The 16,400-nt window shown below is 45.2% G+C and overlaps 1 protein-coding gene across 2 annotated transcripts in view; it reads right to left on the bottom strand.

Annotated features, from left to right (window-relative positions):
- DSP (desmoplakin) overlaps window positions 1–16,002 on the bottom strand; it is a 98,118-nt gene extending 82,116 nt beyond the window's left edge. Inside the window, exon 1 of one of the 2 annotated variants that reach the window (XM_060023679.1) lies at window positions 15,988–16,002. The gene's annotated coding sequence lies outside the window, so the exon portion shown is untranslated. Of the gene's footprint in view, window positions 1–15,445; window positions 15,587–15,987 lie in introns of those variants that run through there. The other variant, XM_060023676.2, reaches the window with a different exon arrangement.
- Window positions 16,003–16,400: the final 398 nt, after the last annotated feature.

Genomic DNA, 16,400 nt, shown 5'->3' with positions numbered 1-16,400 from the left:
GGTTCTAAATTATATACCTCATACACAATTTCATATTAGCTTCCACCTGCCCCACTCATGACAGAGTAGAAACTATATCATACATTCTTAGAGCAAAAGCAGTAAAGTAAAACTCTGTAGTAAAAGTTAATAAAGAGGTTCTCAAGCTGGGATATAGAGTTTGTATCAGTTATCTGTTGCTGTGTAACAAATCTTCCCAAAGCTTAAAACAGCCACCATTTTATTTGCTCATGATCCTGAGGGTCAGCAAACTGGGCTGAGCTCAGCTGGGCACTTCTACCAACACTCAGGCCTCACACTGCAGAGGTTCTGATAATGGGATGAGGCCCATTTATCAGCAGCAGATTAAAAAGCTCCTCAGGTGATTCTTATATATTGCCAAGCTTCAGAGTCACCAGCCTCATGCACAACACTAAATCACAACTGAGTGAAGGCTCTTCTTCCCAGGTGAGGTAAAGTCAAAAAGGACTTGGAGAAGCCTGAGACCTAGATTAGCCAAAACAATACTGAAAAAGAACAAAGTTGGAGAACTCATACTTGATTTCAAAATTTACTATAAAGTTACAGTAATCAAGACAGTGTGGCATGGCATAAAGAAGATGTATATATCAAGGGATCAGAATAGAGAGTCCAGGAATAAACCCTCACATCTATAATCAACTGATTTTCAACAAGGGTGCAAAGATCATTCAATGGGGAAAGAAGGGTCTTTTCAACAATACGCAAAGGAACGATTTTGGACCCCCTTTTTCCATCATCTAAAAGAAGTTACTCAAAATAGGTCATAGACCTAAATGTAAGAGCTAGAACTATGTAACTCTTAAAAAAAAAAAAAAAAGGATAGGATTATACACCATGACCAAGTGGGATTTACCCTAGGAATGTAAGGTTGTTTTAAAACCCAAAATTCAATTAATGTAATTCACTATAGCAATAGAAAAAAAGGACAAACACCACATGGTCATCTCAATAGCTTCAGAAAAGTCATTTCTCAAAATCCAATTTACATTCATGATACAATTGCTCAATAAACTAAGGATAAAAGGAAGCTTCCACAATTTAACATTATACTTAACAGTAAAAGACTGAATGTGTGGGCTTCCCTGGTGGCGCAGTGGTTGCGAGTCTGCCTGCCGATGCAGGGGACACGGGTTCGTGCCCCGGTCTGGGAAGATCCCACATGCCGCAGAGCCGCTGGGCCCGTGAGCCACGGCCGCTGAGCCTGCGCGTCCAGAGCCTGTGCTCCGCAGCGGGAGAGGCCACAGCAGTGAGAAGCCCGCGTATTGCAAAAAAAAATGACTGACTGTGTGAACGAATATGATTCAGGCTTAAAAAGGAAGGAAATTCTGACACAGGCTACACCATGCATGAACCTAGAAGTCATTATGCTAAGTGAAATAAGCCAGTTACAAAAAAGATAAATACTGTATGATTCCACTTATATAAAGTACCTAGAATAGTCTAATTCATAGGAACAGAAAGTAGAATGGTTGGTGCCAGAGTCCGAGAAGACAGAGGAACAGGGAGTTACTGTTTAAAAGTACAGAGTTTCAGTTTGGGACGATGAAAAGAGTTCCACGGATGATGGCGGTGAGGGTTGCACAACAGTGCGAATGTACTAAATGACAATGAACTGTACCCTTAAAAATGGTAAAAATGGTAAATTTTACGTTATGTAATTTTATATTTCACCACAGTTTTTTTTTTTTTTTGTGGCTGCATTGGGTCTTTGTTGCTGCGTGCGGGCTTTCTCTAGTTGCGGCGAGCGGGGGCTACTCTTGATTACAGTGTGCGGGCTTCTCATTGTCGTGGCTTCTCTTGTTGTGGAGCACGGTATCTAGGCTCACAGGCTTCAGCAGTTGTGGCAAATGGACTCAGCAGTTGTGGCTTGCGGGCTCTAGAGTGCAGGCTCAGTAGTTGTGGTGCATGGGCCTAGTTGCTCCACGGCACGTGGGATCTTCCCGGACCAGGGCTCGAACCCGTGTCCTCTGCATTGGCAAGCAGATTCTTAACCACTGCACCACCAGGGAAGTGCCTCACCACAATTTTTAAAATAAAAATAAGTAAATACAACAGTGAAAGAATGAATGCTTTCCTAAGACCTAGAACAAGGCAGGGATATCTGCTCTCATCACTTTTACTCAGCATTGTCCTGGAATCTCCAGCCAGTGAAATAATGCAAGAAAAACAAATAAAAGGTATATAAACTAGAAAGGAAGAAGTAGAAGTGTCTCTATTCACAGAAAACATGATCCTGTACGTAGAAAATTCTAAGGAGTCTCCAAAAATGTACTAGAATGAATAAACCAGTTCAGCAAGGCCACAGGACACAAAACCAATACGAAGTTAATTATATTTTAATATGCTAACAATGAACAATTCAGAAATGAATTGTTTTTTGTTCATTTTTCAGAAATGAACAATTTCATTCACAATAGCACCAAAAAGAACAAAACACTTGGGAATCAATTTAACAAAAAAGTGCAAGAACTATGCACAAAACTCCTAAAACATTGCTGAGATATTTACCTGAACGTCTGATCAAATGGAGAGGCGTGCCATGCACATCAATTAGAAGGCTCAATTATTGTTAAAGAGGCAGTCCTCCCTAAATTGATCTAGAGATTCCACATAATCCCCACGAAAATCTCAGGAGGGCTTTTTTGGTATAATAGAATTTGACAACCTGACCCTACAAGTTACATGGAAATGCAAAGAACATAGAACAGCCAAACAGTTTTGAAAAAGAACTAAGTTGGGACACTTACACTACCTGGTTTCAAAGCTTTCTATAAAGGTAGAGTAATCAGGACAATCTTTTCTGTTTGTTTGTTTGTTTGGCCGCAACGCACAGCTTGTGGGATCTTAGTTCTCCAATCAGGGATCGAACTTACACCCTTGGCAATGAAAGCACGGAGTCCTAACCACTGGACTGCCAGGGAATTCCCTGGGACAACCTTGTATTGGCATAAACGTAGACATATGGGTCAATAGAACAGAATGGCATGTCCAGAAATAAGCTCTTATGGTCACAATCAATTGCTTTCCAACAAAGATGCCAAGGCAAAAAATAAAGTATAACTTTCCTCCCACTATACGCAAAAGTTCATTCTTAGATCTAAATGTAGGAGCTAAATAATTATTATCTACACTAATTCCAAAAATCTACCCCCCAAAACCCCCAACTAACTAGCTCTTTGCTTTACGTCACTAGGGCAAATGACTAAGGTTAGAGATGGGCCAAATATTTTGAATGCCATTGTCTGTTATTTTTGACACCTTTACCAATATTTTCCTCTCTGAGACCAGATTTGTCAAGTTGAGTGCCTTGGAAGAAAACCCCACCACATTACCCTGACGGACGTCTGCGTTGGAAAGAAAGGGAATGGAATTTTTAAGTTGATCCCCAGGGTACTGAAAAATCCTAGATGGGTTCTGAACTCAGATTCTGTTCTAAAGAATAGTATTTTCCATCTAGAGAATTTGATTGACAGTTGCGCTAATAATTTCTCAAATTTAGCTGTGATCATTCACCTTAATTTAATTTGAAGATGTAACAAGGAAAGGAAGACCTCCCCAGGGGTGTTCGCCACTGAGTTCCTTCGGCCGTAAAAGGCTGAGAGGGTCTACAAAATTCTAGGTCAGCAGCTGTGATCTGGGGGATTTCACAGACGGAAGAGCCCCAGTTTGTGTCTATCCTGACGGCCTGGGATGCTGCTGGTCAGGACCAAGCCTGCTTCTGTGAAATGCCTCCGAGGCAAGCAGTCCCTCATTAATCTTAAGACTCAGTAGACCTGAGAAATGAGCAGCTCTCTCTAGGGAGCAGCTGTAGGTTTGCCCATGTGTTCTGGATTCCTTCCAGCTTCTGGGTAGGTTTCTTTCTTGCAGTTCAGGAATGGGTGTGGGAAGCCGCAAGCTTCAGCTCTCCACCAGGGAAAGCGTATTCATTCACCTGCCAACACAAGCAGCAACTTGCGGGATCAACACTTCACTTCCTTTGTCTAGAGATTTGATACAAAGAAAATCAGGTCCCCTTCCCATGAGGCCAATGTAAAGCAGCTGTATTAAAAACAAGGATATACACCCAAAACACAATTTCCATCTCTCTCCCTACCTACCCACAGATACTCATGGAAGTTGAATTTCAGACTAGCCATGCATGTCTTTTTAGAAGATTAGCTTCCCTCCAACCAAACCAGCCAAACCTAAAACGTCTATTTCAGGTAGTAGTGACCATCCTTTGTTTTAGAATGTGTCATGCTCCCATTAGAGACATTAAATCTTTCTCTTCTCATGAATTAAACTGTCACAATTAAGAATTGTAACTCAACATTTACCAGCCCTCATATGCCACTTCCTACCTGAGAATTTCATAACTTTCAAGATAAAATGACAGCTCACACAGTAGGAAAAAAAAGATACTGTGTGAGTCTGAGCAAGTCATCGTCCTCTTCTTGAGGAAGTGTGTGCAGGGGTTAGCGTGCAATCAGTGTCTCTTTCAGGTCTACTCTTCCTCGATTTTACGACAGATTACAGAAAATGCTTAGGACCATCCTTAGTGTGTGACAAAGTTAAGCATGGCATGTGATCCTAGCTCTCCACTGTCATTTCTGAGTGTTTCTCCTGCTAGTATTCTATTTTATGTTATTTTTTTTCAATGAAATAATGTTCTCATCATCCTGCCTCTTTTTGATATTTCCTTTCATGTTTTAAAAACAGCATCTTTTATCAGATTATAAAATTAGTACTGTTCATTACAAAATTCTAAAATATGAAGAGAGCCATAGATGAGTCCCACTGTAAAGCAAAGTCTCATTTTGAATAATGTCAGCAACCACACCTCCTCCCCCAACTACTCTGAGAAGTTTAGATTATGTATACCGAATTTTCTAAAGCCAGGCACACCTGAGATATGTTTTGCTCAGGGACCTGCCCATTTGCAATCACTTCTTCCAGGAGATTCTGTGAGAGTCACTCATTTACAGACATTTCCTGCTTATGTCTAAAAACCACTTTGTGAGTCATGGCCATTTACTCACCTCCATCGCTGTGTGTTGTCAGGTGTGTGATGGCAAACCTGCTGCCTGACATTCTGTAACTGCCCCGCCCCAGGGAGCTGGGGCTCACGGGCAGTGGTCCCCCTCCCACCACGGAAGTGCGGGGAGAAACACCTGCTCCTCTCAACCTTGGGTCGGTGAATGATGTGGACCTGCCAACAACAAATGAGGCTTCTTCTGACTCATCCGTGCACAAAGCTGCTTTATCTCCCTCCTCTCACCCTTGTGCCCTGCCCAGCCTTTCCTTCAGACAAGCCAGGGATGGAAATGAAAGTGGGCACCCTGGGCCCAGAGAGCTAGGAGGCTGCTGAATCAGGAGCCCGCCAGCCTTGCAGCAACGGCCCCAGTAAATGCCTCACGCCTGGGCCACGCCTCTCATTGGGGACCGCAGAGTCCTTAAAGCACTGGCTTATGAGTCCCATGCAGGCCCTGGGAAATGACTGGGCTATTTTCAAAGTCTGGGAAGCTAAGGCACAGTGGGGTCACGGTCATGATGGACATCACACAAGAAGATGATTCAGCGAGAACTTGGGACTTCCATGTTATTTTTAACCCTTCCTCCCCCACCCTTTTTCCTGATATTTTCTGGAATCGAACTCGTATTTTCAATGGATGGGGAAAGGGAATAACCACTTTGTACAAAATATAATCTACAAATAGCAATCCAGTGCTTTAGGACAGCCCAGAGAATCTCTGTGTGGCTTTTAGAATAGCTTTGCTTCCTGAACTCTCCCGGGACCGTCTCCCCTTTCTGAAAGCTTTATTTCTTACAATGCCAATGTCTTTTAGAAGGCAGTCACCTCAGGTTTTAAGATGGTTTCTCAGATTTTGATGTGCAGAAAAATCACCTGGAGATTGTATTAAAATGCGGAATCTGGGGCTTCCCTAGTGATGCAGTGGTTAAGAATCCACCTGCCAACGCAGGGGACACGGGTTCGATCCCTGGTCCGGGAAGATCCCACATGCCGCGGAGCAACTAAGCCCGTGCGCCACAACTACTGAGCCTGCACGCCACAACTACTGGGCCCACGTGCCACAACTACTGAAGCCGACGCGCCTAGAGCTCCGCAACAAGAGAAGCCACGACAATGAGAAGCCCGCGCACCGCAACAAAGAGTAGCCCCCGCTCACCACAACTAGAGAAAGCCCATGCGCACAGCAACGAAGACCCAATGCAGCCAAAAATAAATAAATAAAATAAATTTTAAAAAGAAAAAAATGCAGAATCTGACCCAAGAGACCTGGGTGGGGCCTGAGCCTCTGGATTTCTAATAAACTCTCAGCTGCTGCTGGTGGTCCAGTGATTACACTTTGAGTAGCAGGGGGCCAGCCAGAGAAAGCCCCCTGTGGACACTGCCCTCTTGAAAAATAAGACTTAGAAGCACATCCATGGCTTCCCTCAACACCAACTTTCTGGGAGCTTAATTGTCTGAGTCTTTAATTATTCTGAGTTTAATTATCTTGACTCTTAAGAGTCTGATTTGCAAACCATGCTCATGTTAGCCCATCACAGCACTGGATGGAGGTAAGGAAGTCATGGTTGTTTAAAGCCTGTACAAACTAGGGAGATGGTTTTATCTCTGATCGTACTTAACATAGTTAATAGACATGCTCCTTCGAAGAGTACTACCAGGTAAAATTGTTTGCTAAGCAACATTCCAATGCAATAGACTGAAAAAGAGATTAAATTAATAGGAGGTCATTTGAGAGTGAAGAGAAAAATTACCTTTCAAACCAGCCATCCAGTGCATCTCAAGAACATAGTCCAGGCACATAAGAGGTTTTACTACATACATTTAACAGTGTCTGAAATGACCTTTCACCTCTGTCAAGTTATTCATGTGCCCAGTGGTTGTCATGGCAACGCTGATAACCAGCAGTGGCTTCTCAACACCTATGGAATGCCGGAGTCATCCGAGCAGTCTCATTTTCTAGTCTTCCAGCCTGTCACCCTATAAACTAAGAGACAGTTGAGGCCCTAGGGCACAATTTCTAAGTAATTAGGTGTACTGCAGAGTCAAGGACCTTCCCAGACCTGAAACTTCCACCCACAGCCTCCAGGACCAGGAGACAGTCACCCAGGGAGGAACCTTGCCTGTGCTCTTCTGGCCCAGCAAGGACAGAGACAAACGTGCGTCTGCTAACATCTGCTGCCCACCAGCACCTTGGCCCGCGCCTCGCTGAGGGGAGGAGGGTGGAGATGGTGACAGCAGCGTGCCCAGCATGCTCCACTCCCCGAGTCCCCCCCGGCTCCCCCAGCTCCAGCTTCCCCTAGACAGCAGACTTTCACTCTGTCCACAAATTCCTACAGCCTGACAACATAAAACTTCACTCACCTTTTTCTTTAATATTGGGAGCTATTTCAAACGTACTGAAAAGTACAGATGATTTTGCAAATATGGATATACTAGCTTTATCAATTATCGACATTAAATATTTTTGACAGAAACAAATGTCCAGGTAGAGTTGATACTCCCTGAGTACTTGTACCCAATCCTCTCTCTCCTTCTTTCCAGAGCTTTGCTATCTGTCATTCCCATGCATATTTTACATCAAGACTTCATATGTTAGTGATAATACAAGTATGTTATGTTTTGCATGGCTTTATACAAATGGCATCCCACTATATGCAGCTTAAAACATTTTTTTCACTGAAAATTATGTTTAAGAGATGTATCCATGTTGACACATGTAACTCTAATTCATCCATTTTAATTTGCTGTATAGTATTCCACTGCATGAATAAAAACAATTATTTACCTACTCTCCTGTTCATGGGCACTGAAGTTGCTTGAAATTTTCTCTTACAGATAAAGTTGCCATGAACATACTTGTAAAGTCCCCTTGTGTGCGTGTCCTAGATTCATTACCTAGAAGTAGGGATGCTGGGACACAGAATAGCACAGCTTTCCTTTTACTAGATGCTTCCAGTTTGCTTTCCAAAGTGTACCAGCTTACAATTCCACCAGCAGTGGGGAGAGTTCCTATCTTTCCACATCTTCACCAACACATAGAATAATCAGACTTTTTAGTTTCTGCTCATCTAGCAGGAATAAAATGGTATATTCCTCCCTCTTTAAAAACAGCCTCTTGAGATATAATTCATAGACCATACAATTCATCCATTTAACGTGTACAATCTGATGGCTCTGAGTTTATTTACAGAGGTGAGCATCCACCACCACAATCAATTGTAAAATATTTTCATTGCCCCAGAAGGAAATCCAGTTCCTTTAGTTGTCACCCCCATACCTCCCTCCCCATCTCCCCAGGCCTAGGCAACCACTGACCTACTTTCTGTCCCTATAGATTTATCTGTTCTGGACCTTTCATATAAGAAGGAACCACATTTTCTTTCTTTTCACAAATTCCTACAACTTGACCACAAAACATTTTGCTTAGTGTTTTTCTGTAATTTGGGGAAAGATTCAATATGTGGTTGGTGCCCATTTTAATTTGTATTTCCCTAATTACTAGTAATTCTGACAATCTTCATATGCTTATTGGCCATTTGGGATTCTTCTTGAAAATGCCAATTTACATTCTTTTATCCATTTTTAAATAGGATTGCTTGCCTTCTTGTTTAATTGTAGGACTTAGTTACATATTCTGTACAGGTGTCCTTTATCGGTTCAATATGTTGCAGATATTGTTGGAAGGCAATGCTCCCTGGATTTCTCAGTGTTCCCTGCACTGTCCAGACCTTTTGGAGCAGCAAATATTGACATGCTATAAACGTAGAAATGGTCTCCTTTCTCCCCAAACCCATTTTTCTCTTCATTTTCTAAAGGTGATAAACCCAGAGCCATTTGTTTACATTCCAAATGGTTGTAAAAACCCAGAGAACTTCCTCTCCTCTCCCCAGAGTGGAGTGGTTTAGTTTAGAGAGCAAAGGTCTCTCCCTCTACCTCCAGAGTGCAAGGGAGGGACAGATGTGCCGGCAGCACCTATACTGGTTCGGAGAGCCATAATTCTCCAGCTCTTCCCTGTGCTACAAGCTCCTGGACCTGCAGGACACATCTGCCCTCACTGTGTTGCCTGCTGGGAATTGGCAGTAAGACTGATAATGTCAGCAAATCATTGGTCTCTTCTCTGATCCAGAAACCTCATGCCTCCAGTCAGGATACTAAATGAATAATAGATATAAAAACTTAACTGGTATCCTCTCCTGGTCTGAAGCTTATCTTTTCCCTTTGTTTAGGCTGTCTTTTTTTTTTTACATTGTAGTAAAATATACATACATAAAATTGACCACTTTAACCATTTTTTAGTGTAGGTTTCATTGGCATCAATAAAGTCACAATGTTATGCAACTCTCAACCCTATTTATTTCTAGAAATGTTTCATCTTCCAAAACTGAAACTCTGTACCCATTGAATACCAACTCCCTCCCCATCCCCCCTCCCCCAGCCCCCCTTCTACTTTCTGTCTCCATGAATTTGGCTACTCCGGGACCTCATACAAGTGGAATCACACAGTATTTGTCCTTCTGTGACTGGCTTAGTTCACTCAGCATAATGTCTTCAAGGTTCACCTATGTTGAGGCATATGTCAGAATCTCCTTCCTTTCTTTTTTTAAAATTCTGGGAAAATACACATAATAGGGAATTTACCGTCTTAACCCTTTTTAAGTGTATAATTGAATGAAACTAAGTAGATTCACATTGTTGTATAACTATCACCACCATCCATCCCAGAACTCTTTTCATTTTGCAAAACTGAAACTCTGTACATCCATTAAACAATAACTCCTCCTTCCTCCCTTTTTAAGGCTGAATAATATTATACCCATAGTACGTATACAACACATTTTGTTTATCCACGTATCTGTCAGTGGACACTGGGGTGTTTCCACGTGTTCCCTATTGTGAACAATACTGCTGTGAACACGTGTGTACAAGTATCTGAGTCCCTGCTTTGTTTACGCTTTTGATGAAAACAATTTTTTTTAAGTTTTACTTTATTTTTTTTAAGGTTTTTTTGTTTGTTTTGATGTGGACCATTTTTAAAGCCTTTATTGAATTTGTTACCATACGGCTCCTGTTTTATGGCTACAAGGCATGTGGGATCTTAGCTCCCCAACCAGGGATCGAACCTACACCCTCAGCATTAGAAGGCAAAGTCTTAACCACTGGACCGCCAAGGAAGTCCCGTAAGTTTCAACTCATTCACTTTTTTCACCCTTTCCTTTATGGTCTGAGGGGTTTGTTTTGTTTTGTTTTGTTTTTTAATATCCCATGAAACATCATTTTTTCAGTATACTATTCTTGCTATAGCGGCCTGCCTGTTTCTGGTTCCTGTTGCCCTGAAATCAGAATGCTAAGGCTGTTCACCCCCAACCCAGGCTCTAGGCCAACGCTGCCCAAATCAAAGCAGACAGAGCCTGCTGGCTGGTTTCACACAAAACCGATTCCCTGGACCCACTCATCGGACCCTTCTGTCTGCTCTCCTTAGGCCCAGCCCCAGGCTCGGAGCTCCAGCCTCACGTCTGGCTCCTCTTGGCCGAGTCCTGTCCACTCTCATTGGTTCTTCTAATGAATAATCTTGTGCCTCAACTTAATCCCGGAGTCTGGGGCCTTGTTGTGTCCTGTGCCTGGTCCCCCAAACTCCCCCGAGATCATCTGGTTGCCTGAGTTCCACTCAGCTGCTTGAACCAGGGATCTTTCGTAACCCGCACCCCAGGCCAGGGAAGTCTTAGACGGCCAGGGTCTTGGGTCACTGCCTCTCCCCCATCGCTGTTTAGACTACAACCAGAGACACTTAACATTCTTCATGAAACCACACTGACCATTATTCATTCTGCCTTTTTTTAATGTGAAAATGAAATTCATGAAAGGAAAGCTAGGGCTTCCCTGGTAGCGCAGTGGTTGAGAGTCCGCCTGCCGATGCAGGTGACATGGGTTCGTGCCCCGGTCCGGGAAGATCCCACGGGCCGCGGAGCGGCTGGGCCCGCGAGCTGTGATGGCCGCTGAGCCCGCGCGTCCGGAGCCTGTGCTCCGCAACGGGAGAGGCCAGAGCACTGAGAGGCCCGCGTACCGCAAAAAAAAAAAAAAAAAAAAAAAAAAAGGAAAGCTCACTAAAATGGAGTTGGGAGGCCGGAAAGGGGTGGTCTCACTACCGTACCACCCTGCATCATTACAGATCGCAACGGGAAGAAACTTCCCTTTTTTTTTTTTTTTTAACCATGCTGCATGGCTTCCGGGCTCTTAGTTCCCCCACCAGGGATCAAGGCTCGAACCCGGGCCCCAGCAGTGAAAGTGCTGAGTCCTAACCACTGGACCTTGAGGAAATTCCCCGGAAGAGTCTTACCTTGCATCTCCGGCAGGAAGTCACACTTCTTTACTACCCAGCCGGAAGAAGAAAGATTTCTCCTCGCCTGGCAACAGCCCAGCCAATGAGAGACTGCCACAGCTCAGCCAATGGAAAGCCACTATACTTCGAACTCCCAGTTTCCTCCAGGACTGGAGGGCTCTTTATTACAGCGTCTAGCTCTGTTGTCTCCAGGGCCCTGATGCTCTGGTCCGGTCTAGGAGCCCCTTATCTCCACGTGGACCTCCTGGAATCTCTCCGTTGTACGCCTTGGCAGAGCTGCTGGGGCCATTCCCACTGTCAAGGACTCACTCAACAGAAACTTTTTTTTTTTTTTTGCGTTACGCGGGCCTCTCACTGCTGTGGGCTCTCCCGTTGCGGAGCACAGGCTCTGGACGTGCAGGCTCAGCGGCCATGGCTCAAGGGCCCAGCCGCTCTGCGGCATGTGGGATCTTACCGGACCGGGGCACGAACCCGCGTCCCCTGCATCGGCAGGCGGACTCTCAACCACTGCGCCACCAGGGAAGCCCAAGAAACATTTTTTTAGATTTTTTTTTTTTTCTTTTTTTGGCCGGGCCATGCGGCTTATGGGATCTAAGTTCCCCAACCAGGGATCAAACCCGTACCCGCTGCAGTGGAAGCGTGGAGCCCTAACCACTGGACCGCCAGGGAATTTCCTTCAACAAGATTTTAAACAAGTATTTATTGAGGCACTAACAGGTGGCCAGCCCTGAAGATGCAAAAGTAAATAAACAACATAATTGAAATCAGGTTCTCAAAGGGTTCTTTGTACACCTGTGTTCACAGCAGCACTGTTCACAAAAGGTGGAAGTAAGCCAAGTGTCCATCAGTAGGTGAATGGATAAACAAAATGTGGTCTATACACACAACGGGAAATCATTCGGCCTTAAAAAGGAAAATCTGGCATATTCTGCAAAATGGATGAACTGGAAGAAAGTATGCCAAGTGAAATATGCCAGTCACAAAAGGACAAATACTATATAATCCCGCTTAAATGAGGTGTCTCAAATTCATAGAGACAGAAGGTAGATGGTGGTTGTCAGGGATTGTGAAGAGGGAGGATGGAGATTTAGTGTCTGATGGGGACAGGGGTTCGGTTTGGGGAGACAGATGGTGCTGATGGTTGTACAGCAACGTGAATGCACTTAATGCCACTGACCTGTGAGAACTGCAAAAACTCTCCACGTGAAAGACTCCATTCAAACCCCTCACTACGCGACCCGACCAAACTCTAGTAGGTCTTCTGGCAGCCTCAGCCCCCATCCCTGGGAAGCCCGCACACCTCCCACGTCAGCGTTCTTCTCTGGAAAAACACAAAGCTGCCAGAAGAAATTTAGCATTTGTTCCAGCCAACGCCTTACCGATAGGCCTCTGACCTCCCTTTCTTGGAGCATTTGCTGAAAAAAAAAACCCCAAAACTTAACAGTTGTAAATATTTCCTCTGTCCTTTTGAGATGTGTGTGTTTCTGCTACAACCCAGGACGATTTTTCTCAAAGACCTCAAAGCCATTCCTTTCTCTTTTTTTTAATTTAAATTTTATTTTTTTATATAGGTGGTTCAAAGCCATTCCTTTTAAGTGTCATCAAGAAGGACAGGGCCACTGGCTCCCATTCGCTGTAGGAGGGCAGAAGCCTCACTGAGAACTGCCGATTAGTGGACACAGCTGGCCTAATGGCGTTTACACTAACTCTCTCACCAGCTTTTTTTTTTTCTTTTTTTTTTTTGCGGTACGCGGGCCTCTCACTGTTGTGGCCTCTCCTGTTGCAGAGCACAGGCTCCGGACGCGCAGGCTCAGCGGCCATGGCTCACGGGCCCAGCCGCTCCGCGGCCCGTGGGATCTTCCCGGACCGGGGCACGAACCCGTGTCCCCTGCATCGGCAGGCGGACTCGCAACCACTGCGCCACCGGGGAAGCCCTCACCAGCTTTTTGTAACGTTTCACTGCCCTGACTCTGCTTGAGCCCAGCCTGTCGCTCCCCCGCACTCCTGTTCTCCCTTGACAAGGCCCGGTCATCCCTGGCAGGTCGAGAGGAGCTCAGCTGTTTCCCCTTGATGTGGGAAAGCGTTTAACCAGATACACTGTCTACTGAGAGAAGCCAGGCGCAGAGCTGCGGAATACCATCATTTGTTTAAAGGGGGGAGGGGCAAGTTTTATATACATATTTGCCTGTGTGCACAAAATCTGTGAAAGTCACGCAAGAAGGTACTATTGCTTTTAAAGTTTACATTTGGAGAGGGGAATTGAGTAGCTGGGGAGATGAAGGGGAGTGAGATATCCTTTCAGATCTTTTGAATCTTGATACATGTGACTAATAATATTATTTCCAGGGGGAAAAAGTTTAAATAGAAACAAAACAGAATGAGTAGGGCCAAAATTGAGAAGGGAAGTCACAGAAATGAAAAATTCTTTTATCTTTTTAATTGAGATATAATTCACATATCTTGAAATTCACCATTTTAAAGTGTACAATTCAGTGATTTTTAGTATACACAGAAAGTTGCGCAACCATCACCACTGTCTAATTCTGGAACTTTTTCATCACTCCAGAGGGAAACCCCTTATCTGTTAGCAGTCACTCCCCATGTCCCCTCCCCCGAGTCCTTGGTAACCGTTAACCTGCTTTCTGTCTCTGGATCTGCCACCTACGGACATTTCAGGTGAATGGGATCATACGATACGTGGTTCTTTTCGACTGGCTTCTTTCACTCAGCAAAATGTCTTCAGGGTTCATCCATGTGGTAGCATGTGTCAGAATTTCATTCCTTTTTACTGCTGAAAAGTATTCCATGGTACGGACATACCTATTTTGTTTACCCACTGATGGACAGCTGGGTTGTTTCCACTTTGGGGCTATCATGAATAATGCTGCTGCTGCAGAAATGCAAAATCTGAACCATACTAAAGTCCAAGATTTCCTAATACTCAATATAAAAGCTGGGCAGCGTGTCCAGCTACAAAGTGGATGTTTTCTGTACGCATTTTAATACACATTTACAATACATTCTGGCGCAACTGTGAAAAGGTCAAAATTTCATTTAAGTCAAATCTTCCCTTTCCCATCCCTTGCATTCTCACCCACCTGCCTTGTTTCTTCCGTCCTTTCCTTCCCTCCTCTGTCTGCTGCTACCCTCTCTCTCTCAGAATTCCGTGTCCCTCCCCGTTCTCCCTCCCGAATAACTAACCTTTCTTCCTTTACTGGGCATTTTTTCATTCCCCCTCTTTGCCAACATGTACAATCATCGTTTCCAAATGAATTCAACCTGGAAAAAAAAATCTAAAAGCTGGCACCCGGGAGCTTTCTTTGAATAGTCACATTTGCCATTAGCGCTTTATCTGCAGGCCAAGAGGTTTGCTGAAACCCGCGCTGCTCCCGCAAGTGTGAACTGTGGTCTTTTTAAGCCCAGGTTTACTGAGCTCCAGAGACTCTTGTAACAGAGATTACGATCAGCAGCAACTGGACAGTGTTTGGCTGCAGATAAGATCTGGAGAAGCAGGAGGGAGGTCTCTCACACACACACACACACACACACACACACACACACACCCCCTCCAGAGCAACCTCTGTGCCTGGAGTCTCTCCTGGGAGTCAGAGTAAACACCAAAGATAAGGGCTTAGACTATTCTGCCGCCATCTCTGTCCCTCCGGCCTCCAGAGAGAATTCCTAGGAAGATAGGCCTTGTTTACCAGAGAGGCGTCCTTGGGAGTCAAAGATCAGAGCTTCAGGTCAATCCTTGCTCAGAAGCTTAGGTCATCCTGGTAAAACCTGAATAAAACTCGTTTGGAGTTTTAAATTATGTCATTGTCCCCTCAGGGGCTAAAATGCTCTTTAGGGGAACACAGACACGTATCTCTTTAAACTGTATCCCTGCCTCTGTATTCGCCCTGTGGGAGCGGCCAGCATCCTACCCCCCAGACTCCTGTCACAGTGCTCACTGCTCTCTGCCCCCTCCCCTCGCCCTGTCCCCTCATCCCACACAGCGACCCAGGCTGACCTCTGCCCCACATCTCCCTGTCAGTCCCCCTCCCCCTGTCCGCCCCCACCCCCCACCCCCGCACCTGGTACGAGCAGGACAACATCTCGAGCCTCAGCCTGATGCACGGACATGTAGGACGTGGCCCAGTGGGGTCCGCATCTGCCCATCACTGTTCTCTCCCCCAACGCCCTCTACCCCAGCCAGGCAGGTTGACTCGCTCTCTGCTCTGAGCACCCCAAGCGCTTTCCAGCCTCTGCTCAGACCACACTCTACTCTCTGTCCACAATGCCCTTTATTTCCTCATTCAACAAATATTTACAAAGTCCCCACGATGTGCCACGGCGGGACTTCACGGGGACGCAGCCAGTGAGGGCGGCAGGCAAGGATGCAGGCTGTTGCAAACGCAGTGCGAGCAGGGGTTTGCGGGGGGGACAGGGAAGAATGTCAGGCACACTTAACTTCGTGCTTTCAACAGCTGTTAGGGAGACAGAGTTACACCCATTCCAGAGCAGAGGAGGCCGAGGGCTAGCACACAGCAGAGGCCACTCTGCTGTATCTCGCTCCCAGGCCGTCTTCTCCACCAGCCTCCCCAGGCCAGACAGACCTAACAACAGAAGCTCCTACCTTCTGCCTTTCGTTTTGAGAACAACGGCCTAAGCCTCGTCTCGGCAGCGTTTTTAAACTTTGTGCGCGTGGCGCATCTCGTCTCCCCGGCTGGCTGCGTCCCTGTGGGCAGGGCAGAATTTCATATACACGCTTTTGTACAGGGTAGGCAGCCAATAACTATCTGCTGAACGAATAAGCGAGTGAACGTACTCCTAGCACCTGATTATCTATCCAAAATCATCTGTCCAAAAAAATAGCTCCACAGAACGGAGAGGATTGCTCTTCCCTACTTTACGGGGCATGCTGAACAGATTAATTCATTTGTGTCCCTCATGAGGCCTGAAATCTTCAGATCAGAAATACTAAATCTTTAGCAGACTCACAGATATAGAACACAAACTAGTGATTACAAGTGGGGAGAAGGAAGGGGG

This window comes from Delphinus delphis, chromosome 10 (assembly GCF_949987515.2).
Source record: "Delphinus delphis chromosome 10, mDelDel1.2, whole genome shotgun sequence".
Taxonomy (NCBI): domain Eukaryota; kingdom Metazoa; phylum Chordata; class Mammalia; order Artiodactyla; family Delphinidae; genus Delphinus; species Delphinus delphis.
Note: the sequence above shows the minus strand (reverse complement) of the source record. Positions and strands in the feature narration are given on the sequence as shown.